Here is a 23,854-nt window from a genome sequence, read left to right on the forward strand (position 1 = left end):
TCAGCAGGGGCTCGTTCCTTCTCAGGGCGGTGAGAATCTGTTCCATGCCTCTCTCCTAGCATGTGGTGGTTCATGAGATGCATAACCCTGGCCTCTGCCTTTATCTTCTCATATCATTTTCCCCGTGTGCATGTGTGTGTCTGGGTCCAAATTTCCCCCTTTTATAAGGACACAGTCATGCTGGATTAGGGACCCACTATTCTCGAGTATGACCTCTTCTAAATGTAACTGATTACATCTGCTCTGACCCTATTTCCAAATGAGGTCACATTCTGAGATACTGAGGGTTAAGGCTTCAACATCTGAACACTTTTTTAATTTTTAAAAATGTTTTTATTTATTTTTGAAGGAGAGAGAGAGAGAGAGAGACAGCATGAGCAGGGGAGGAGCAGAGAGAGAGGGAGACACAGAATCCGAAGCAGGCTCCAGGCTCCGAGCTGTCAGCACAGAGCCCGATGCGGGGCTCGAACCCACGAACCGTGAGATCATGACCTGAGCCGAAGCTGGATGCTCAGCCGACTGAGCCACCCAGGTGCCCCTTCAACATCTGAATTTTGGAGGAGGGCACAATTTCACCTGTGACTATAGATAAGTGGAATCTTGAGAAAAGTCAGGTTAAGTAAGATTAAACAGATTTTTTTTTTTTTTTTTTTGCTTTAAGGCCTCTGTGGAGGTTTTACAACTTAGCTGCAAAATTTCTCACACCCTTCCTGTTGAGAGGTGGGGACTTTGTCCCCTCCCCTGGAATCTGAGAGCTGCAGAGTATGGTGGAAATGACTTTGTGTGACATCCTAGGCTACATCATAAAAGAACATATACCACTTCAACCTTGTTTCCTGGAACATGGAACCACCCTGTTCTGAGAGGCACAGGTATACTCCCTGGCCAGTAGTCCCAGCTGAGTCCACCTTTCGGGTATCCTGCCACAGTGCCAGACAGGTGAGTGCAAAGCTACCTGGGAACTGCGTCTCCTGGCTGTAGCTGTTACAGTTCCAGCTGTTAGAGGAGGCGGCAGAGGTGAAACCCCAGCCATGGTGGGGTAAAGATGGATGGTCCCCGGGCACCTGGGTGGCTCAGTCGGTTGGTGTCCGACTTCGGCTCAGGTCATGATCTCACCGTTCATGAGTTTGAGGCCCACGTCGGGCTCTGTGCTGACAGCTCAGAGCCTGGAGCCTGCTTTCGATTCTGAGTGTCCTTCTCTCTCTGCCTCTTCCTGCTCAGACTCTGTCCCTCTCTGGTTCTCAAAATAAATGTAAAAAAAAATTTTTTTAATTAAAAATGAGGGGTCCCTGCTGTGCCCTGTCTGAATCCTCAGCCACAGAATTAATGGGCATAAAAAAGTTAAACCACTAAGGCTGGGCTGTGTATTAGTCTGGGTTTCTAGAGAAACAAAAACGATTATATATACACACACACACACACACACGCACACATACACACGTATATACAGTATATGTACAGGTGTGTATATATATATATATATACTTTATATATACATAAAGTATTAGTATTATAAGGTATAAATTATATATAAGTATAAGGTATGTATATAAGGTATTAGTCTTATATACTACATTATATATAAGGTATTAGTCTGGGTGCTTTAGATAAACAGAACAATAACATATTAACTATATATATTTTGAACATAATATATTATGTTCAAAATCTGCAGGGTAAGCTGACAGACTGGGAACTGGAGACCCATGGAAGGGGTGATGCTACAGCCTGAGTCCCAAGGCAGTCTGTGGGCAGAAGTCCCTTCCTCAAGGGAGATTGGTCTTTTTTCTCATTAAACCGTCAACTGATTGAGTGAGGCCCACCCGTATTATGGAAGATTAATTTGTTTTACTCAAAGTCTACTGATTTAAGTGTTAATGTCATCTAAAAAAAAAAAAACCACTTCATGGCAACATGCAGATAAGTGTTTGACCAAATACCTGGGTACTGTGGCCTAGCCAAGCTGACACATAAAAATAACCATCATTGGCTGGTTTGTTTTACAGCAATAGGTAACCAGAACAGCCTGTAACAGCCTCCTGCCTGTGTTCTGTGACTTTCCAAGTGGGTGACAATATGCCACATTTTCCAATTTTATTTGGTTAAACTTCCCATCCTCCTTCCCTCTCCCCCTGTTTTTTGTTATGTGTGTGGGTTTTTTTTTTTGTAACAGAGACCTTTTGGTGTTCTCCAGAACACATCTTAACAAGTTTGAGTGTAGGAGTTAAGAGCAGAATCAGGTTCAATTCTTGACTGTATGAGTTCCTAGCTGTGTGACCTTGATCAATTATTTAACCTCTCTGAGCCTCAATATCTTCATCCATAAAGTGAAATGATCATACTGGCCTCAGTGTTGTCGTGAGGAGTAAATTAAATGAGCCACGGAAAGGGCTCAGACCAGCAACTGGACACACGGATTTTTTTATTCATTCATTCATTCATTCATTCATTTATTCATTCACCAGCAGGGCCCAGATTTTACCGGTCTGTGGTGCTGCTCTTCTTTTTAAGGCCTTAATTGTGATGCTCAGGCTTTCATCCCACTCCATTTCTAGAAGCTTCTCTCCCTTCCAGTTTCTCTTTCTTCCTTTCTATTTCCACCCCCTCTTTTCTTTTTATTTTCCTTTGTAAAATCAGGTTCCCCCGTCATCCCCCGGGAGCACATGCATGTTTCACAAATTCATCTTGTTTGTCACTTCAGCCAGTGCGGCTCTCTGGACCACTGCTTCACATTTCCCATGAGGCAATGCTCTCTCCGCTTCAGCTCCCTTCCTTCTGCCTCCAGCTGCTGCCGCTCTGCCCTCTGCGTCTCCCCTCCAGCACAGGACAGACCTTGCTGCCCATGGTGGCAGCAAGAACAGGCTGCAATTTTTATGCTGACTTGACTGGCTGTTCCAAGACTGAATGTTCCATGTACCTCCTAGAGGTAACACGCTCAGAACCCACCGACCCAACTCCATGGGCATTTACAGAGCTCCCCCTACCCTGTGAGCATTGCCTGCATGGGAGTTCACCCCGCCTGCCTCCCAGCCTAAGGTTCGCCTTTCTTTTGTTTTGTCTTTTCTTTTTTCTTTAAATTCAAGTTAGTTAACATACAATGCAGTCTTGACTTCAGGAGTAGAACTCAGTGATCTATCTCTTACATATGACACTCAGTGCTCATCCCAAAAAATGCCCTCCTTAATGCCCATCACCCATTTAAACCATCACCCTACCCACCTCCCCTACAGCAACCCTCAGTTTTTTCTGTGTATTTAAGAATCTCTTATGGTCTGCCTCCATCTCTGTTTTTATCTTATTTTTTCTTCCTTCCCCTATGTTCATCTGTTGTGTTTCTCAAATTCCACATATGAGTGAAATCATATACCTTTCTCTGACTGACTTATTTTGCTTTGCGTAATACCCTCCAGTTCCATCCATGTTGTTGCAAATGGCAAGATTTCATTCTTTTTCATTGCTGAGTAGTATTCCATTGTGTGTGTGTGTGTGTGTGTGTGTGTGTGTGTGTGTGTATACCACACCTTCTGCACAGCAAAGGAAACAATCAACAAAACTAAAAGGCAACCGATGGAATAGGAGAAGATATTTGCAAATGACACATAAGATAAAGGATTAGTATCCAAAATCTATAAAAAACTTACCAAACTCAACACCCAAAAAGCAAATAATCCAGTGAAGAAATGGGCAGAAGACATGAATAGACACTTCTCCAAAGAAGACATACAGATGGCCAACAGGTACATAAAAAGATGCTCAACATCCATCATCATCAGGGAAATACAAATCAAAACCACAATGAGAAACCACCTCACACCTGTCAGTGTGGCTAAAATTAACAACTCAGGCAACAACAGATGCTGGCGAGGATGTAGAGAAAGTAGAACCCTCTTGCACTGCTGGTGGGAATGCAAACCGGTGCAGCCACTCCGGAAGACAGAATGGAGGTTCCTCAAAAAATTAAAAATAGATCTACCCTACGACCCAGCAATAGCACTACTAGGAATTTATCCAAAGGATGCAGGAGTGCTGATTCATAGGGGCACATACACCCCAATGTTTATAGCAGCGCTATCGACAATAGCTCAACTATGGAAATAGGCTGCCTTTCTGCATCCTCATTGCCTGACCTCATTCCGGGATGTCTGTCAGTCAGTGGGAATTTCCATTCCTTTAAGGGGGGCCCACCAGCAGATGGTGGGCCCTTTGCTCTCTGCTGGACACTTTGAATATTGTTATTGTACCTTTTTCCCCCCAGGCTGAGGTTAAGAGAAATGAGAGTGAGGTCAGGATGACATTCCCACATTGTAGCCCATGTGTGCCTGCAGGACTGTGCTATTACACTCTTGAAAAGAACCTCCTCAAGGTCAACTTTCCTCCTCCCATTGGATGGTTGGAGATGAATTTGTCCAATGCAGTAGCCATAGCCTCCTGTGGCTATTGAGCACCTGAAATGTGGTGAGTCCAAACTGAGATGTGGTGTGAGTATGAAACACATGTGAGTTTCAAAGACAGTACTAAAAAATAGGATGTCAGAATTTCTCAACAGTGCTTATATTGATTACATGTCAAAAGACAATATTTTTTGTATATTAAATGAAATAAAATATCTTACTAAATTTAATTTCACTAATTCCCTTTAAAAAAAAAACGTGGCTCTTAGAAAATCTAAGAATGCATATGTGACTAGTGTTATATTTGTATTGGGCAACCGTGTTGCAGAAGGTACCGAGTAGAATCTGGGGCATATTCAACAGCTTCCAGATGAATAAGCCTCTGAATAACAGAACTAGGTAAGGAAGGGAATTTGCTAAGACCCAAGGAAGTTCTAGAGATCTGGGGCCACTGTCCTAACCTGGCCGCCACCCCCCCCCCCCACCCCTGAGCCCTCCCCTCACCCTCTCAAGTGCAAGTGCTTCCATACCTGGAATGCTCTCCCATCCTCTCTGCCTTCTACCTCCGTGTGGCTCGCTCCTTTTCTTTTCTTCTAGAGTTAGCCCCTCCCACTTTCACCCCCTCTGAGATGTATTTCCTGACTCCCCAACTCCTGCTAAAGATGTCAATCCTGCTAAAAATATCATCCTCAGAGGCGCCTGGGTGGCTCAGTCAATTAAGCAACTGACTTCAGCTCGGGTCATGGTCTTGCAGTTCATGAGTTCGAGCCCCACGTTGGGCTCTGTGTTGACAGCTCGGAGCCTGGAACCTGCTTTGGATTGTGTCTCCCTCTCTCTCTGCCCCTTTCCCATTCATGCTCTGTCTCTCTCTCGCAAAAATAAGTAAACATTAAAAAAATTTTTTAAATGTCATCCCCAAAGTGTCCACTCAACCCTACTATTCTCTTCCTGACATTTCCTTCCAAAATTCTCTTGCTTATTTAATTGCTTATCATATGTGTTCCCAGCTAAAGTATAAGTTCCATGAATACAGAGGTCTTGTCTATCTTGTGTCTTCTCATGCCTCAGAGTCTGGCACAAAGTAGGCTTTCAACAAAAAATTTTTTTGATGAATGAATGAATGAATGAATGAGTGGAAAACATGAATTCTCATTGTTCAGTTTTTTTTTTAATTTTTTTTTAACGTTTATTTATTTTTGAGACAGAGAGAGACAGAGCATGAATAGGGGAGGGGCAGAGAGAGAGGGAGACACAGAATCCGAAACAGGCTCCAGGCTCTGAGCTGTCAGCACAGAGCCCGACGTGGGGCTCGAACTCATGGACTGTGAGATCATGACCTGAGCCGAAGTCAGATGCTTAACCGACTGAGCCACCCAGGCGCCCCTCATTGTTCAGTTTTGAAGCTTTGTGTGAATTTGCAATTTAATCTTCTCCTCCTTACTCCAAGACTTCAGCAAAGTGTACAGACATGTTTGAGTGAGTGGATTCTTTTTATGTGTGGCAGGTATGGAAAAGGGCTGAGCTTCACACTGGAATCAATGTTGTATTGAGCAGTGAAAACCCATATGGCAATAGGTATCCAAAATGAAGAATGACCATAGTAGCAGAAGCTCCAGCAACATGCAAGAGTCTGGGCGGGCAGGGGCGGGGGCAGATCTTAGGAGTCTCTTAGGGCTTGAAGTGAGACATGAGCCAACCACCTGGCTTGACATCTTCCTCAAAGGATGTTGTATTAGTTTCTAGGGCTGTCATAAATAACAAAAACAAAACTAACAGTAAAAAAAAAAAAACCCCACCACAACTAAGTGACTTCAACAACAGAAACTTAATGTCTCACAGTTCTGGAGGCTAGAAATCCAAGATCAAGGTATCAATATAAGGTTGGTTTCTTCTGAGGACTATATGGGAAAATCCATTCCATGCTTCTGTCCTTGGTTTAGAGATGATTATCTTCATGTTCACATGACATTCTTCCTGTATGTGTGTCTGTGTCCAAACTTCTCTGTCTCATAAGGATATCTGTCATATTGGACTGGGCTCTTAGCCCAGTCTAATGACCTCACTTTAACTTGATTACCTCTGTAAAGACCCTGTCTCCAAATAAGGTCACGTTCTGAGGTCCTGGGGGTTAGGACATCACCATATAAACTGGGGAGGAGGGGGAATAACACAGTTCAGCCCATAATAGATGCTAAAGGACAACTTCCAAGCTGCCCCGGGAAGATTGTCTTCTACAATCTCTACCCCAGCATAATACTCTGTTGGTCATCCATTGTTTTCATCTGCCCAGCATCCATCTCCCATCTTCTGGGTACAGCACCTAGAGTTTTCTTTGGGGACTCACCCACCTGACATCCTTAGTCTGTATGATTCAAATAGAATTGGTCTTATACTCCATATACAGCCTTGGGCATGTGACCCAGATCTGGCCAACAGTGTATTTCTTCCTTCCCTCAGTGATTGGTTCAAGTGTGGGCACATGATCAAAACTGATCCAGTGGCACTCAATTCTAGGAGTTGATAGGTTGGAGACTTGTGAATACTGGGGACCTTCTTTCCCAAGGGAAAGAAGCCAACAGAGAAACACAGGTGAGAGGAGGTATAGAGTGAGCCTGAGCTCAGTGACATGGTTGAAGCCCCTGCATTGAACTGTACCTGAACATAGCTTTAATGGTCACCTTTTCAGTTACAGGAGCTGGTACGTTCCTTTTTTGGCTTAATGCCATTTCAATGTGAGTTTAAATGATTTGTAACCAAAAGCCAATGAAACGTCCCCTCCTCTCTGCTCCTGTCTGTGTGCCTTGGTCATCCTAGGTGGCCCACAACAGGACAATTTCACCAGGAAAAGAGAATTTCTTTCAAGCTTCCTGCATTGTCTCCAAAGAGCCTGGTTTAAAGCCCCAGTGGAGATACTTAAGATTGGCCAATGAGAGCAAGGAGCCAGGGTGGTGAATGTGTGCCAACAAACAACTCAAGCAGGCGAGACTCTTGGGGTTTTATAATTATGTGAAAAAAACCCCGAGATTTCTGTAAGGCAGGGGGTCAGCAAATTAAAATTCTCCCAGGAGCTAAGGGCTTCTGAATGCTTGTTTCTGATAATCTTGTTTATATCCTGGGGTAAATAAATCTGTCTTTTGTTCTGTGTTATTCAACTCTCAGCACTGTTTGTAATTAAAGGGGTGGAGGGTGGAGACATGAGTGAGTTCTTTAATTGGCTCTGTTCTGGGTGACAGGGAGTAAGAAACAAAGGCCCTCGTGGGCAGGAGTTGTGGGGGGGGGGGGGTGGCCTGCTCTGCCCTGGGAAATGGTGATAAAACCCTGGGCAGCTGGTGATCAAGTGGCAAAGGGTGGAAATCCATCGTCATTAGCGTGATCGATGAGCCCTGGCTGAGCCTCTGCCAGTCTGTGCTGGGGTCCCCCGAGACACAGAACCAGAGTGAATGTCTGGTTTCAGAAGTCACCCCCGTGCCAAGAGGTAGAATACCTCTCCTGGTGGACTTATTAATCACCCTCCGCTTTTCTTCAGCCGCGTCTCTGGGGGGGTGAAAGGGATGACAAGGTAAAGCACACAGTCCTACTAGATGGTCAGCTAAGCCCCGCTTGTGACTAGATGGTCAGCTAAGCCCCGCTTGTGACATGATAGAAAAGGTTAATAAACACAAACGATAATAACAGATACAACAGACACAATGGCTAACAGGTGTCGTGCACCTTCTGTGTGCCAGACCTGATGTTGAGAGCAATACCTACATGATTGTTTTTCTTTTCTTTTTGTTTTCTTTTCTTTTGATGACTTCTTTTAGTGCTCTCAGGAATTCTGTGTTACTGGCATAATCATCTGCATTTTTGGGATGAAGAAATTGAGACCCAGAGAGAGGTGAAATAACTTGCCAGGGATCCCCCAGAGGATGAAACTCGTATTCATAGCTAACATTATGCCTCTCTTACGCCTTCAGGGAGCTCTGCTCTGCGTTTCTCTAGCTTTTCTAACTCTTTGACCCAGTCTTATACTCTCTCCGAGTCTCAGAGTCTTATCGGTACAATGGGGATAAGAACACTTTGATTTTTTATTTATTTATTTGTTTATTAAAGTTTATTTATTTATTTTGAGAGGACACTTTGAGTAGGGGAGGGGTAGAGAGAGAGGAAGACAGAGAGAGAGAGAGAGAGAGAGAGAGAGAGAGAGAGAATCCTAAGCAGGCTCCACACTGCCAGCACAGAGCCCAAGGTGGGGCTCAAACTCACGAAACTGTGAGATTATGACCTGAGCCGAAACTGACAGTTGGATGCTTAACTGACTGAGCCTCCCAGGCTCCCCAAGAACACTTTTATATAGCAGGATGCTTGGATGCAAAGAATGGAAACAGACACCGGTTAACTTAAGCAACCATGGAATATTCTGGAAGGATATGGGGGAGCTTGTGGAACTCTTGATTTCTTCTGGTTTTGTGGAGGGAACAGGTCAAGCTTCTGCCAGAAATCACCCAATGGAGGATTTTCCTCCAAGAAAGGGTGTTCAGATGTTGAGTAGCCCAAATAACCCTCCCCTGACTTTCTAATAAGGCTGTGTGGTGATGGATGTCTTTAGTATCAGACATGACACACAGTAAATGCCCAGTGAATGGCAATTATTATTATTCTTATTAATAATAATATCCAGAAAGATGCAGCTCAGTCTGTCTCCATGTCTGCTGTATCAATTCTGGGCCGCTTTTCCTGTGGGATGATTTAGATGTCCTTTATGAACAGAGATATAAACGAAACTAACATATCCTCGAGACAGAAGGATGCTGGCATGTCTTCAGATTGGTCACTAAAGCGTGTCCTAAATTGGGAAGAAATCAAAACAGATTGCATCTAATTTCTCACTGTTCCAAGCAAGAAATTACCTTTTTAAAGGAAACACCATGACTTCCAAGCTGTTTGCAAACAGTTTTTGTGAAGTGTCTTGTCTTGGGCTTGGCTTGTTTTTCTTAGTTAGATTATCCCCATGGGGATAGCTGGGTTTTTTTCAGAGACAAGAGGCACACGGAATCCACTTTTCTCACTTCTTCCTCATGCTCTTAGGTAGGAGGGGGAGCCCCCACCCCCTACTCCCCACAGGTCACTGATGAGTTATTACAGGGAAAGCATGGGCTTTGGAGCCAGAGACTTGGGTTCAAATCCTGGATCTGGCGTTTCCTGCTATATAGCCTTAGGCAAGTCGCTTTACCTCTGTGGACCTCCATTTCCTCATCTTAAAAATGAGGTAATCATTGGGACGCCTGGGTGGCTCAGTCAGTTAAGTGTCCGACTTTGGCTCAGGTCATGATCTCATTCATGGTTTGAGTTTGAGCCCCACGTTGGGCTCTGTGCTGACAGCTCAGAGCCTGGAGCCTGCTTCGGATCTGTCTCTCCCCTTCTCTCTCTGCCCCCACCTCTGCTTGTGCTCTGTCTCGGTCTCTCTCAAGAATAAGTAAACATTTAAAAAAAAAAATGAGGTAATCATTATTTACTTCCTAGAATTTGTAGTGGCCTACAGTAACTGTTGTTTTTGTCCAAAGCCGTCGCTACCCCGTGTGACACCTTTGCAGGAATTAGAAAAAGGCATCCTTTCTTCCAGCAGATGTACTGGGGGCCAGGGTGCATGGCTGGCTGAGCAGAGCACAGGCAGGATTTTATTTCCTACTTTACCCCTCAGCTGGCACCCTTGTGCAGCATGAAACCTGCCCAACTGTTCATAGTGCCTTATTTTTATCTGCTTATTAAGCTTTTTAAACTTTTCTCCTGTGAACAGACACAGACCTCTGGTCAAAAGGATGAGAACATAACCCAATTCTGGCCAAATCATCTGACCACAAACAGTGATTGCTGCAAGAGAGAGGCATGCGACCTAAACAGTCCAACCAGAGTTTTCCCTGGGAACCGATATACACATGCTGGGAGAAAGTAGCACTTTATACCTGTTGGGAACGTGGCAGCCATGTTCCTCTTCATATGGAACAGGCCTGTCTATAGTAGGAGGAAATGGGACCAATAGGCAAAGACAGATAGATAGAAGTAAAAATGAGACATGAGAGAGGAAGTTTCTGGAGCCTGTTGCTGAGCTCAGTTCTCCTCTTAGTTACATGAGCCCAAATAAGTCTATTTTTGCTTAAGCTAGTGTGGGTTGGTTGTCTGACCCTTGCAAGCAAGACCGTCCTGATAATTGAGGAGTTGTTCTAAGATGTATTATGTACGGGAAAAACCCTAGCTCTTGGGGCACTTCATAAATAATAGTTGTTCTAATGGTCACACCACACCACATGAAATTCCCACCAGTTTGCTTCTTTGGAGTGAACAGAAAAAAAAAATGCTTTATTCGATTTGGCGTGTCAGATATTGTCACCAGTCCTTGAGCACATGCCCGTGACAGACATCAGTAACTCATTAGTGGAAACCATGAACTGATAAGGCTGTGGTGTTTTTCAGTTGTTGATTATTTCGTTTGGTTGTTTTGTTTGCCTGGGAATGGTCTCAGAGTCCTGCTAACAGGTGCTCCAGGCGGTGGCTGCTAATCATTTGGAAATGAAATAGGAGATGAAACCAAACATTTTGATTTTAGGCAATTTGTGACAAAATCCATGGCAATTCCTTTTTTAAGCCTCCAACTCATGGAAGCACGCCAAAGGAGGTGAGAAAATGTTGCTTTAAATTAATGCCAGAAAATAAGGGGCTCAGAATAACGGCACCGAAACCTCAATGGCTAATGAAGTTTGGCAGAAGGTTTTTGTGAGCATGTGTAGGGCACCTGGGTCAACAGGCAAGCGAATTCCCAAAGATGTAAGACGAGATTAGCTCAGCTCCACCATTGTGTCCGGGGCAAATCTCACTTCCTCGTGGGATTCTGGGGAGGCGGAGGGGGTCTTGGTGAATTTTCCAGCCAGAGGGAGGCTTTGTGGTGGAATAGAAAAAGAACCAAATAAAAGTTAACAAAACAGAACACTCCAGATTTTTCTGCCCAGCTTAGAGAAGTCCAAGATCTACCACTGACCACTGAGTATATTTGGCCACTGAGGGATCAAATTTGATACTAGAGAGTGTAGATGGATATTTTATTTCAGACACACCTTACATATTATTTTTTTAAATTTTTTAATGCTTATTTATTTTTGAGAGAGAGAGAGAGAGACAGAGTGCAAGCGGAGAAGGGTCAGAGAGAGAGGGAGATGCAGAATCCGAAGGAGGCTCCAGGTTCTGAGCTGTCAGCACAAAGCCCGACATGGGGCTCGAACTCACCAACCTTGAGATCGTGCCTGAGCTGAAGTCGGATGCTTAACGGACTGAGCCACCTAGAGGCCCCCACCTTACATTTTCTAATGTGTTTCATTGTAGTGAGATGCAGAATTTTGATTGGGTGCTTAGCAAGGGTTTATTTTTCACCATATTGGTTCCTGGAGAAGCACCTGTTTATGTAGCATAAAAGCACAGACAAAAAGCTCTTAATAACTGCTTTCAATTACTGATCACTTACTGTATGCTGAGGTTTTTATGCACAGGTTATTTTTTTTTAAGTTTTTTAAAAAACTTATTTATTTTGAGAGAGAGAGAGAGAGAGAAAGAGAGAGAGAGAGAATGAGTGGGGGAGGGGAAGAGAGAAAGGGAGAGAGAGAGAGAGAAAGAGAGAATGAATCCCAAGCAGGCTCCATGCTGTCAGCTCAGAGCCAGATGTGGGGCTCGAACTCACAAACCTTGAGATCATGACCTAAGCCAAAATCAAGAGTCGGATACTTAAACGACTGAGTCACCCAGGCGCCCTTATTTTTAATCCTTACAACAAACTTGACAAAGCAGCATTTTCACCCCAATTTTACAGCTGGAGAACTTCGGAGATTTAGAGTGGTTACTCTTCGCCAGCATTTGAAGGCAAGTCTTTCTCATGTGATGTTCTTGCTATTTCTGCTGTCATGTGCCACGTGGCTTATATCGTTCTTTCAAAACAAATTACAAAAGTAAGGCAAAAAGTAGGGATGTACATAAAGTAAAAGAAAAACAAAAAACAACCCCCCCCCCCCAAGACCTCCCCTCATTAACTAGGTCTTCTCATCCCTATTTCCCAGAGGTAACCTATAGCACTAGTTGGGTGTATGTCTTTCAGGATCTCAGATAATGCCACAAATAATACATGTGCATCATAGGAAAGTCAGAAAATGCAGATAAGCAGAAAGAAAGATAAGGTGCCGAAACTCAGAGATAACCGGGAAGAACCTGCTGCTATATTTCCCTCCTGCGCTGTGTGTGTGCTTGCGCGCATGCACGTTTTCAGAAGCACCCCCCTACCTGTCACGTGACCAGTCCCGTGGGAAACACAGATGAGACTCCTCCCGAGGGCCCACAGTCTAGTGGTAGCAGAAGAGTTTCGGCCTTTTCTTCGCCATTTCAGGGACTTCTGCCTTCGTTTTTCCTGTGGGGCATGACGATGGGACGGGAGGCCCCTAAGAGGGGTGGAGTGTGGACAGTGTGCTCACTTCCTGCGGGTGAGGTCACATGTGAAGTCCTCACAGCCATTCTATGATACTGTTCCCATTCTACATACGAGGGGACTGAGGCTCCAGAAGGTCGCACAGCTCTAAGTGGCAGCCCTCACCTGCTACAGCCTTCCTGGGGTGGTCAGCCCCTATCCACAGAGAAGAGGGGTGAGTCCGTGACTGCAGGGCTGTGGGAGGGATGCGGGCCTGTGGAGGTTCAGAAGCAGCCTTTAGAACTGGGTAGAGCTGGGTTTGAATCTCAGCTCTGCCTCTTCCGATCTATGTGTCCTTGGGCAGGTGAGTTCACCTCTCTGGGCCTCAGCACATCTGTTAAATGGGGACCATTACCCTGCTTGCCTCTTAGGGTCACTGTGACGGTTAAATGGGCTGGTGTCAGTGAAGTGAGCCTATAAACTGCTCAGCACAAAGCAAATTGCTCAATAATCAGTGTTGCTGATTGTTGTTACTAGGAGTGCTTCTGGGAAGCCTTTGATTCAAGGACAGTTACCTCTCTCTGATAGGATGAGGTGATACCCCCTCCCCGCCAGGGGCTGTGGCTCTACTTTTGTGTCTGATTGCCTTTGGGCACAGGCTGCTGGCGCCACTGTTCCAGGCACTTTGCAAGAAACAAAACCTGGTTCTGGCTTTGGGCTTCTGTTCCCCCGGACCTCTTCATCTGAAATCCTCTCTTTTCTCTGCTTTCCTGATACCAACCTGCCTAGCGCCTGACACGGGGGTTTGACACTCAGTAAATGATTGTTGAAGATTGAATAAATGATGGAAACATGAAAGGCCTGGCAGATAGAAAGAGGCAGCTGGGGGATGTGGAGAAACTCACTTCTCAGGGCTGGAGGACCATCTGTGTGTAATGAGGATAATAATGCCCACCTCGCTGGGTTATCGGGAGGGGTGAGTGGATGCCATATTCAAGGTGCAGGCACAGCATTCAGACAGCGGTAGCTGCAATTGTTACTTTCTCTGACCCTCCTTTTTCCTTCTCTGGGCACTTTCCATGCCGGAGATGCACTTTGCCACGTGGGGTTGAGTGGGACAAGGTTGAGTTGAGTCGGACAAGGGGTAGGCACCCTTTTCTGTTCTGATCACTCCCTGATGCTTAGGAGAGAATTAGAGCACTTCTACTTGGCAGCCATCTGCTTCACCTTCACGGCCCTGTCCTGCTTCCTTTTAGCCTTGTCCCTAACCATTCCCGCCCACACACCCTGTGGCCTGTCCCCTCCACGCCTCTAAAGCACTCTGCTTCCCTTCCATGTTCTTTCTGTAGCTTAGAGTTCTGTTGGTTCCACAACGTGAAAATTAGTCAAAGGAAACCTCCTTAAAATGGAGTCAGACGGCCAGCAGGGGGAGCTCTCACACCCTACTACTTAGAATCAATTGCAGACCCAACAGAATGAGAGACAGTTACAAGTGATAGTACTTTACTATCCTATAGGAGGAAGAAAAATTCTCTCCTCCCTCAGCAACAGCCCAGCCAATGAGAGACAGTCACAGCTCAGCCAATGAGAAGCCAGTACACTTCAAACCCCCGGTTTACTCCAATGGACTTTTTGTTTACAACAGCCCTTCCAACTACCGCCCCCACCCCTCGCCTTCTCCTCTATAAAAGAGGTTCCTCTCCTTCCTTCCGGGCCCTTGTTTGTGGTTTTGCCATAGCCTGACTGTCTGGGTTTGTGATTCTCTGCTTTTTTTTCCAAATAAACCCATTTTTGCCGCTAAAATAACTGACAGTTTAATTTTTAAGGTTAATGAGAGCAAAAACTAAACAGTTGGGGTATTTGGCCAGAATTCACAAAAAGTGTCCAAGTTGATCAGTTTTGCTTAACAGAGCAAATTTGATCCAATGGAGTCTGGACAGAAAGTTGGCCAACAACCACAATGGACTGGAACCACAGATTTCCTCCGTGACACAGCAGGGGTCTGTGGAAGCAACAGTGTGACTAGCCTGAGTTCTCTGGCCATTCATCCATTCTCAGAACAACCCTATGAGAGAGGACATTCTCACTGGCTCCATTTCACAGATGGAAGAGCGGAGGCTCAAATAAACTACGATGTAGAAAACCGACCTGGAGAAATTTGGCTTGAAACAAAAGATGCGTCTATTCTCTTTGACATGTGGGAAGCACGTGAAAATGTTGGGTTTACCCCATTGGGAACCGGGATGCTAAATTTGATTTTAGCTGTAAAGCTGAAGTGTCATGCAAGATTACTTTCCCTCAGGACCAACTGGAGGCAGAATTAGAGCATGAGGAGACTGCAGAAGGGATCTTCTTATCTGATAATGAAAAAGTATTTTCGGCTCTGACAATGTCTGTGGACTGTGTCACTAAGGATTTTTACCAAAAATGGGAAACGTCTTTTGAGTAGATGAAAGATCTGGCCATTTTTGCGCTGAATTCTTTAAGAGAACCAGAGCTGTCTGAACACAACGGTGAGGAAATGAGACAATGTCAATAGAAAATAATGATGATGGCAGCTACCATTCTAGTCACTGGAACCAGCACGTTAAATATGGTTCTGTTTCCCCCCAACTGGGAGGTAGGTATTTTTGTCTTCATGTTTCAGATGACGGAGCTGACCCTCGGAGAGGTGAAGTGATCTACCCGAGGTCACACAGCTAGTAAGTGGCAGAGCTAGGATTCAAACCAGGATTTGTGTGAATTTAAAGCCCACTCTCCTTCTGTATCCAGCCCTAGGCTAGATTCCTGGGATTCAAATGCAAAATCAGATTCCAAAGTGAAATAAACATTGCTAAGAGAGTCAGTCAAAATGAGATAATGTAGCCTCTGTTAACTAAATAGCCAATTGTGTAGTAGATAGTATAACTCTCTCAGCACCAGGCATAATTCTTTCAAAACAAATTAAGCAAACTTGTGGTTTTTGCCTTGATGAGCCTTCACTCCCCTCTTGGAAGGTCTGTCCATTCTGACTCCTGGCTTGCAATCCTGAAGACCCCAAATAAATGCTTTTGGTTGCTTCACAGACTCCTCCTGGTTGACACAAAAAGGACTTGAGACCCCGTCCCTGCCCTCAAGGAGCTCCTGTCCTGCAGAACAAAGAGCTATATACTATATAGCTCAGTGAAGAAGTTTCCCGTGGATCCTTGATGCATGCGTAGAGAAAGCACATCTCCATCGCTTTCCAGTACGAAAGAAGGCTGGAAATGCACAGGTTGTGTGTAGAAATCCCTTTGTCTCAGTTCTGATTTTATTTTGTCAGCACCTGCCTGGGATCTGAGCTCCAGGGGAGCAGTTTGCCGTGTGCTCTGATGCTGCTGTAGGCGGCAGCCAGTCCTGGCTCCCACCCCCACTGCCCTCCTCAGTCCATCCTGAGGTTTAGCTTCAGGAAGAATAATGAGCAAGCCTCCTTCTACAGTTACTGTCCAGTGGGAACGAGCAAGATGCCCTCCCAGGAGCTAGCATCATGAACACAGCAAACGTAGCCTACCTGGGCCTGATGCCCCACAGCAGTGGTGGGGTGCAGGGACCCCTCATGTTCTGCTTGGTGACACAGACCATGGTCTCTGTCATTCATTTCCTCCCACTGGGCCAGGAGCTGGTACAGCCCAGGGCTGATCAGCAAGTTTTAACACCCTGGGAGTTAGCTCTGACAGCCTGAATTCTGGTTTAACTTTCACCCAGCTCATAATGACAAGACCTGCTATTTATTAATACATTTCAGATGCTCTCAATATACAACACCTGATGGATACTTTCTCTAAATAACCTGTATAGGGAGGGGCGCCTGGGTGGCTCAGTCGGTTAAGCGTCTGACTTCGGCTCAGGTCATGATCTTGCGGTTCGTGGGTTGGAGGACCGTGTTGGGCTCTGTGCTGACAGCTTGGAGCCTGGAGCCTGCTTCGGATTCTGTGTCTCCCTCTCTCTGCCCCTCCCCCACTCACACTCTGTCTCTGTCTCTCTCTCAAAAATAAATAATAAAACATTTTTAAAAATTAAAAAAAAGAAAAGAAAAGAAATGCTCTAACTGTCCAGTTAGACAGTTCCCTGGACATTCCCTCTGGCTTTGGTTATTCTCGGTCCATCTCTATGGCCTGGGTGCTCATCATTCCTCCAGAGGGCCTTGTTAGGCAAAGCATCTTTCAAATATCCCCAGGTCAGTGCTTTCTCTCTCTCTCCTTCCCCAAGGAAAACGCTTTGGTGAGAGAACTGCTGCCTCTTCAGCCTGCCTTGTGTTCCTTAGATCCCTCAGGCACAAGTCAGACTCCAGTAGGGCTTCCAGTCTTCAGAGGACGCAAATCATGCTCTAATGTGTCCCTCCTAAGCTCCTCTCTCTGGGCTTCCGGTGAGGGAAACACAGCCCTTCTTGCCCTGTGGGGCTGGGGAGAGATCAGTGTCATTCCATCCATGCTGTCTAATGAAAGCCCCCTTCCAATTCCCTACTCTCCCGGAACGTGGTGAGAGGCTAAGGGTCACGAAATAGTTTGCCACCCCTGTTGGAGGTCTTGCACCTCTCTTTGGAACATGGGAACACTGGCACCTCCTGTTCCATTCTTGGCTTGCTTAGGGGACCCGGTCCAAATTGGGACAATGCATCACCCACCGGCAGAAGTTGTCAGAACCCCATCAGGACTTAACACATCAGAGCGGAAAGGCCAGCTTCCCTCTGCCTGTATCAGCATCCGTGTGCCTGGGGACTTTCTCTGAAGATGAGGAAGGCAAGTCTGCCCACTGCCAAGGCAGACCTGAAGCTCTAGGCAACGAACAGCCCTCAGCAAATGACTGATGGGAGTCGGTTTTAAAAATTTCCAGATCCCTCACTAAGCTAATTCTGAGACCTGTGTTCTGCATGGATCCCGGAGTTCCCCATGGGATGAGTTCTGGTACTCACAGTGCTCTCTGGCTTGATCACCATGAATACTTCCTTGGCTTTCTCTCCCCACTTCCTCCTCCCGCTTCCCCTCCATCATCTCCCGAAGAAACTGCTTGCGCTCCAGTCCTTATAATCCTTATCTCAAAGTCCCTTTCTGGTGGAACCCAAGCCAAGACAAAGTCCTGTTATGCATATGATACCTCCAGTACCGCTTCGCACAACCCTGAGCCTCTCCAAGCCTTGCAAGATAGATGTCTTCTTTTCTCTATCGAGGAGGCAGAAGACCCTAGGAGTGAAGTGGTTTAACCATCAAACATGGCAGGACCGGTATTCAGTCTCAAATCCATATTTCTCCAAAAGCTGCTCTTTCTGCCATACCACTCTGCTCCCTAGCAGCTGACTGCCATTCCCTCTACCCAGTAAACCACAGTCCTTTAAGTGGCCACCCCTAGCCTCAAAGTACGTTCAGTCTAGCACACTCTTAATGTTCACAACCTTGGTTCTGAACCATTTGCCCGAATGCCACTCTTCAGTCACCACTCATCCTGCTCCTAATCTTCCCAACTTTTCACCTTAACTTGCTGTGTTGGGTACTGTCTTCATGGCCCTTGTCTGTGGTCCACCATCAAGTCCCATTGCATAGACTCATATTGAGCAATACTCTTCCCAGTTGGACTGAGCCCCAAGACTCCCGGCCATGGCACTGTCCATTACAGATGCTGTTCTGGTTGGTTCATATCATGGCTGTCCCGGTAAGTTGTCTTTCCTCTGTGTCCTAACAGTCCATAGCCCTATCTGAAGCAAAATGAATTGTCATCCATTGCTCAGAATTAGAAAGCACATCCAGAAAGTCGTGCGTGCACACTAGCTGAGCAAACCTGAGTGCTTATCAAGGGAAGTTGGGTACCGCTGCTGGGAATCGCCTAAGTGGGAAGATTTTAATTGTTCCCAGGCTCATCGCATCCACCTAATTTCCTCTAACGAGCACACACAAAGCAACGAGGAGAGGTGCGGGATTGGATGGCAATTCAATGCCTCATAATGCCAGATGAATTGCAGCGCCTGCTCCACGGTATTGCATTTGCCGATGTCTGGGAGACAGTCTCCATGGATGCTAATTCAATTATGCTGAAACATAGAAGGAAATTGTCAGCTAAATTGCCACCACGCTGCCAAGCTGCACCTAGCCCACGTCTCCAGTGCTGTTTCCTGATGACTCAGCAGCAGACGGCCCTTCAAGTCTGAGAATGACCAGGGGCTGTGTCCTACCAGCTATGGCTACTTGGTTCTTCAAACATCGCATCTTAGACCTCCAAGTAGAGGGGAAAAAAATTTGGTGTTTTTGTTCATCTTTCCCTTGCTTCCTGTCTCTCTCGAAACACCTCTTGTTATTTATTCATCCATCCTCTTAGCAACTACAAAAATGTGTGACGATCTTGATCGAGTACCAGCTATGTGATCGGCACTACCCCAAGCACTGAGAGCATAGCAGGTAACAAAATGGCCAAAATTTCGTGTCTTCAGGAGTTTATAATCGCGTCTCACCTTCTAAAGAGGTAGGCTGATTTTCACTCTTGAGGCCTTCTTTGCTCTCTGGGATCTAGGTAATGGGTGAATGCAAGAACTCAAAAGAGACAGAAGGGCCAAGTTAGTTATAGGAGAAAAGGCTACATCAAAAGAGAAAGATGGTGAACACCAACCCCTGGCTTGGTTAGGTGTGGAGAGTTTAAAAAGTTGACCAAATAGAGGAGAGGACTTTGGTGGGAACAGTAGTGGGGAGAAGAAAGTAAATTTCAAGTTTTGCTTTGTTTTCTGGAGAGAATCCTTCTGGGCTCCGTGGTATTTTTTAATACCAGTTTCAGCAATTCAGTAAATGCAGTTTTCAAGTTGTGGGGTTTTTTTTAATAAAAAGAAACAATCAGTCAACAAATACTTATTGTCTACTATGTTCCAGGTATGACAGACGCAGGCTTTGTTTATCAGGCTTACAGTTTGGAGGGGCAGACAGATGAACGTGGGATAGGTACACCAGAGGGGGGTGACACTCTATTTGGAAAGACAGAGAAGGTTTCCTCGAGCACATGAGATTTGTGTCCAGCCCTGAAGGATTAGGAGTTTGTCAGGCAGAGAAGAGGGTGGGGTGTATGGATGGTTCCAGAGCCAGGTGACCTGCTTCTGCGGAGACTTTCCAGAATGGAAGAGTACCATTCACTTGACCATAGCTGCCCCATCAAAAGAAATAATGCTTCTCCATCAGATTCTTCCCAACACCTAGTTGGGAAAGCAAAGAAAATCACATTTTCTCAGGTGAATGTCTACAGTGGGGACATGAATCTGTCTCACTCCCCCATGAGCCGCAGCTCCCTTCACGAGCTGCCCCCATTGTCAAGGAGCTAAAGCTGATGAGGCTGGGTCAGTAGAATGCCTTGCTCCTCAGACTGGCTGTCTGGCTGTCAGAATGGGCTTTTCTTTGCGTGGGGTTCTATGCTATGGTGGCTTCAGGGCTGAAGCAGGACAGCCAGGCTTTATATGGGCTACATTTATATATAGGCACCTGCAATGTACCCAATTCTGTGCTGAATATTAGGAAACAAAAGCTAAGAGCCTATATGGTTCGGTTCTTGCCGACAAGAGGTAAAAAGGGTTTCACGAGGGAGAGTATGGTCCTGTAAAAAGGCATTCGCGATATCTTCCTGTCCTAGAAGCTATGACAGTATTATAGCCAGCTCCCAGAGTCCCCTGGGGAGGTCAGACAGACTTCAGTTGGGGCATTGGCTGCATCAAGTAATCGCGGTGTGACCTGAGGCAAGTTCCTTCTCCTGCATCTACATTTTCTCCTGTGTAAAAATGAGGATTCTGACACCCACCTCGATGGACTACACTGAGGATTTCAGATAACCTATGTGTCACCATCCTGATGAACAAGTGGGATGTGATAGAGTTGCAAAAAAAGAAGCCTTCCTTTTTTCCACACTGATGCCTGGCAGTCATTCTCACCCTCAGGATAGTTCCGTCTCAGTAATTAAAATGCCCATTCTTAAGTAATGGTTTAAAATCTGGGTCGAAGCTTTCCCCCAGACCAACCAACTGTAAAAGAGACCCTTCTGAAGTTGGAAAAAATTGGAACACTGACTGAATTAGTCGGTGAAATTGGGGGATTCTTGTTAATGGTGTCATGGTAAATTGGGTACGTGGAAATTCGTGTTGAATTCCTAAAGATGAAATAGTGTGATGTCTGAGATTTGCTTTTCAACAACTGGGGCTTTGGGGGAACAGATTGGGGCATAAGTGAAACAAGAATGACTGCTTTTATGTTATTATTTTATGTTATTATTTCTTTTACTTTCGGAAATGGTCAAAAACTTCCATGATAAAATGTTTTTAAAATGTTAAAGCATCTCCACTCAGCAACCACATATGGTTGGTAGGTTGCATAGCACATAGGACATGGGTATTGTTCATATTGTAGACACTAGAGATCTGTGTGTTTATTATAACAGACTTTTGGCCAATGGCATGGTGTGTAGCTGTAATGAATTCAGTGTGTGTGGAAGCAGACTTCTATGATGACCCCTAATTATCTCCCTCCTGATATTTATACCCTATGTGATCTCCTACCTTTGGGGTTGGACCTAGTGACTTGCTTCTAACTAATACAATACATTCAAAGTCATGGGATGTCACTTCTGAGATTAGATTATAAAAGACTGACTTCCATTTGGCTGACACTCTCCTCTTTGCTTTTTTTTTTCTTGCCTATTCTGATGATACAAGCTTCCATGTTGAGTTATTTCACGGAGAGGCCCAAGGAATGAAGAGTGTGGCCTCTGGCCAGCAGCCTCCAACAACCATGTGAGTGAGCTTGAAAGTGGATCCTTCTATAGTCTAGTCTTCAGATGAGATCACAGCCCAACTGATACCTTGACTGCAACCTGGTAAGAGATCCTAAGCCAGAGGACCCAGCTCATGTGCCTAGACTCCTGACCCATAGAGACCAGGCAATCATAAATGTTGTTTTAAACCACAAAGTTTTGGGAAAATTTGTTATACACTAACAGGTAACTGTTAAGAGTATATTAGAGCAAATTTCAGACAGATGGAGGTAAAGCTTCTTTCAGGTGGCATCTTTTTGCTAGTTCAAAGGCATAGTATTTGTGGGGGTTGGTAGTGGCTCTGTGTCTCCTCTTACTCAGCTCAGGCATTGGGGAAGGAGGTTGGCTTCCCTATGTCTCTTCCTCCTTCCTGCTTGCTGTCCAATGGCCTGAGGGAGCAGAGGGGCAATTGACGAGGGCAGGAATGAACTTCTGTGGCTAGTACTGTCACGATTTGGTGTTGGCATAAACTGCTTGGCAGGTATTTAAAGTTCTCTGTGTTCAGGAGGTGTTCAAAAGTCTCTTCTTTGAGGGGCATTGTGGATTCTTTGGGTCCCCCTCTACTGCCTTCCACGTGGCACAGTACCCTGACATGGTGGGGATTCTTCAGTTTCCCCCTGTCCTTCCCAGCTCCCGTGCCAAGTGGGAGACATCAGTGCCTCCCTCTGCTTCTTTTGGGCAGAGGGAGCTCCTTTTAACATGCCTTCATCTCAGCAGATGCCTTTATCTACTCGACTCATGGGAAACACATACATCTTTGGCACCTGCTTCCACTGCTACCCCTTCCCCTCATCCTGTAATCCTGCTAGGCTCTAGCCACAGTCTGCTAATCTGTACATTCTTCAGGTCTGAGTCAGGCTGGTCCCTCCAGACTCCAGGAAACACATAGCAGACTCAAGCTACCTACTGAAAGTTCCTCTCACAAGACAAGGGTAACTGCCTCTCTCCTTGTCAAGTGGGGCAGAGAATCACCTCACACTGGACTTCTCCCTCCAAAAATCCTCTCCTCAGTTTTCAACTCAACCTTTTCATATCCTGGAGGTGGGTGTTGGATCAAGGGTTACAAAACGAGTTTCACCTGGGGAATCTTTGCAAGGCCAGCATCTTGCTCTGAAATGTCAGGTGTTTGAACATCTCATCTTACTCTTGGGCTTTGGCTGAATTCAAGACCCAAAGCGTCCCAGTTTAACATCCTCTCCTACACATAAAACAGGCCTCGAGTTGCTATTCAGTAATGGTGCTTGTTATTTATATTTTGTTGTGGGACTGCTCTGATGGACCCAATCAGTGTTCTTCCTGTAGCTACTCTCTGCCACGTGACTTTGTCATCCCTTCTATCAGCTAAGCTTGTTTTTGCTTTGACCAATAGAACACAGCAGAAGTGACGCCATGCCTTTCCCATGCCTGGGCTCAAGAGACCCTGCACCATAATGTTGGCCTTTCTCTTAGGACCCTCCTGCTGCTCCATGCGCAAACCCGTGGATAGGATGAGAGGTCGTGTGGAGAAATACTGAGTCAGCCCAGTTGCCCCAGGCAAGCGAGGCAGCCCAACCAAGAACAGCAAAATGCCACCTACCTGACCACGGGGACATGTATGAACTCAGCCATACTCAGCTCAGATGACTGGAAGTGCCCAGCTGACCCACTGACACGTGATTAAAAATTGTCATGAGGGGCGCCTGGGTGGCTCAGTCGGTTGAGCGTCCGACTTCAGCCAGGTCACGATCTCGCGGTCTGTGAGTTCGAGCCCCGCGTCAGGCTCTGGGCTGATGGCTCGGAGCCTGGGGCCTGCTTCCGATTCTGTGTCTCCCTCTCTCTCTGCCCTTCCCCCGTTCATGCTCTGTCTCTCTCTGTCTCAAAAATAAACGTTAAAAAAAAAAATTTTAAAAAAAATTGTCATGATATGCCACTGAGGTTTCGTGGCTGTTTGTTATGTGGCATTATGGTGGTGGCATTATAGCTGATACAATTGTACTGGGTTAGCTAATGAGGGTGTCGTGTTGGAGAAGGATCCCCTCAAGTACTAGGTGACAAAGCTGACTGCCAGCTGGCCTTGTCATCCTCTCTCCCAGAGGAAGAGTGTTTTCTTTCCCTAGACATACGCAGCTCCGGCCCGGATAGATTCCTCCTGGGCTTGTCAAAACTTTCCAGAACAGGGTACTGCAAACAGGCCTTCCTTTGGCAGCTTGTTAGGATAATTGAAATGTGGGTGGAAGCTCATTAAGCTTCCCCTTCGTCAACATTCTTCCTTCCAGGCCCG

The 23,854-nt window shown here is 45.8% G+C and overlaps 2 long non-coding RNA genes across 2 annotated transcripts; one reads left to right on the plus strand and one right to left on the minus strand.

Moving 5' to 3' along the window:
- The first annotated feature begins 844 nt into the window (after positions 1-844).
- On the plus strand, positions 845-23,260 carry LOC131489251 (uncharacterized). The gene is made up of 3 exons (XR_009250443.1): positions 845-939; positions 21,497-21,657; positions 22,964-23,260. It is a non-coding gene; the product is annotated as an uncharacterized LOC131489251 (long non-coding RNA).
- On the minus strand, positions 12,163-13,227 carry LOC131489250 (uncharacterized). The gene is made up of 3 exons (XR_009250442.1): positions 12,997-13,227; positions 12,690-12,813; positions 12,163-12,340 (listed from the first exon to the last, which is right to left on the minus strand). It is a non-coding gene; the product is annotated as an uncharacterized LOC131489250 (long non-coding RNA).
- Positions 23,261-23,854: the final 594 nt, after the last annotated feature.

Source organism: Neofelis nebulosa, chromosome 11 (assembly GCF_028018385.1).
Source record: "Neofelis nebulosa isolate mNeoNeb1 chromosome 11, mNeoNeb1.pri, whole genome shotgun sequence".
NCBI lineage: Eukaryota > Metazoa > Chordata > Mammalia > Carnivora > Felidae > Neofelis > Neofelis nebulosa.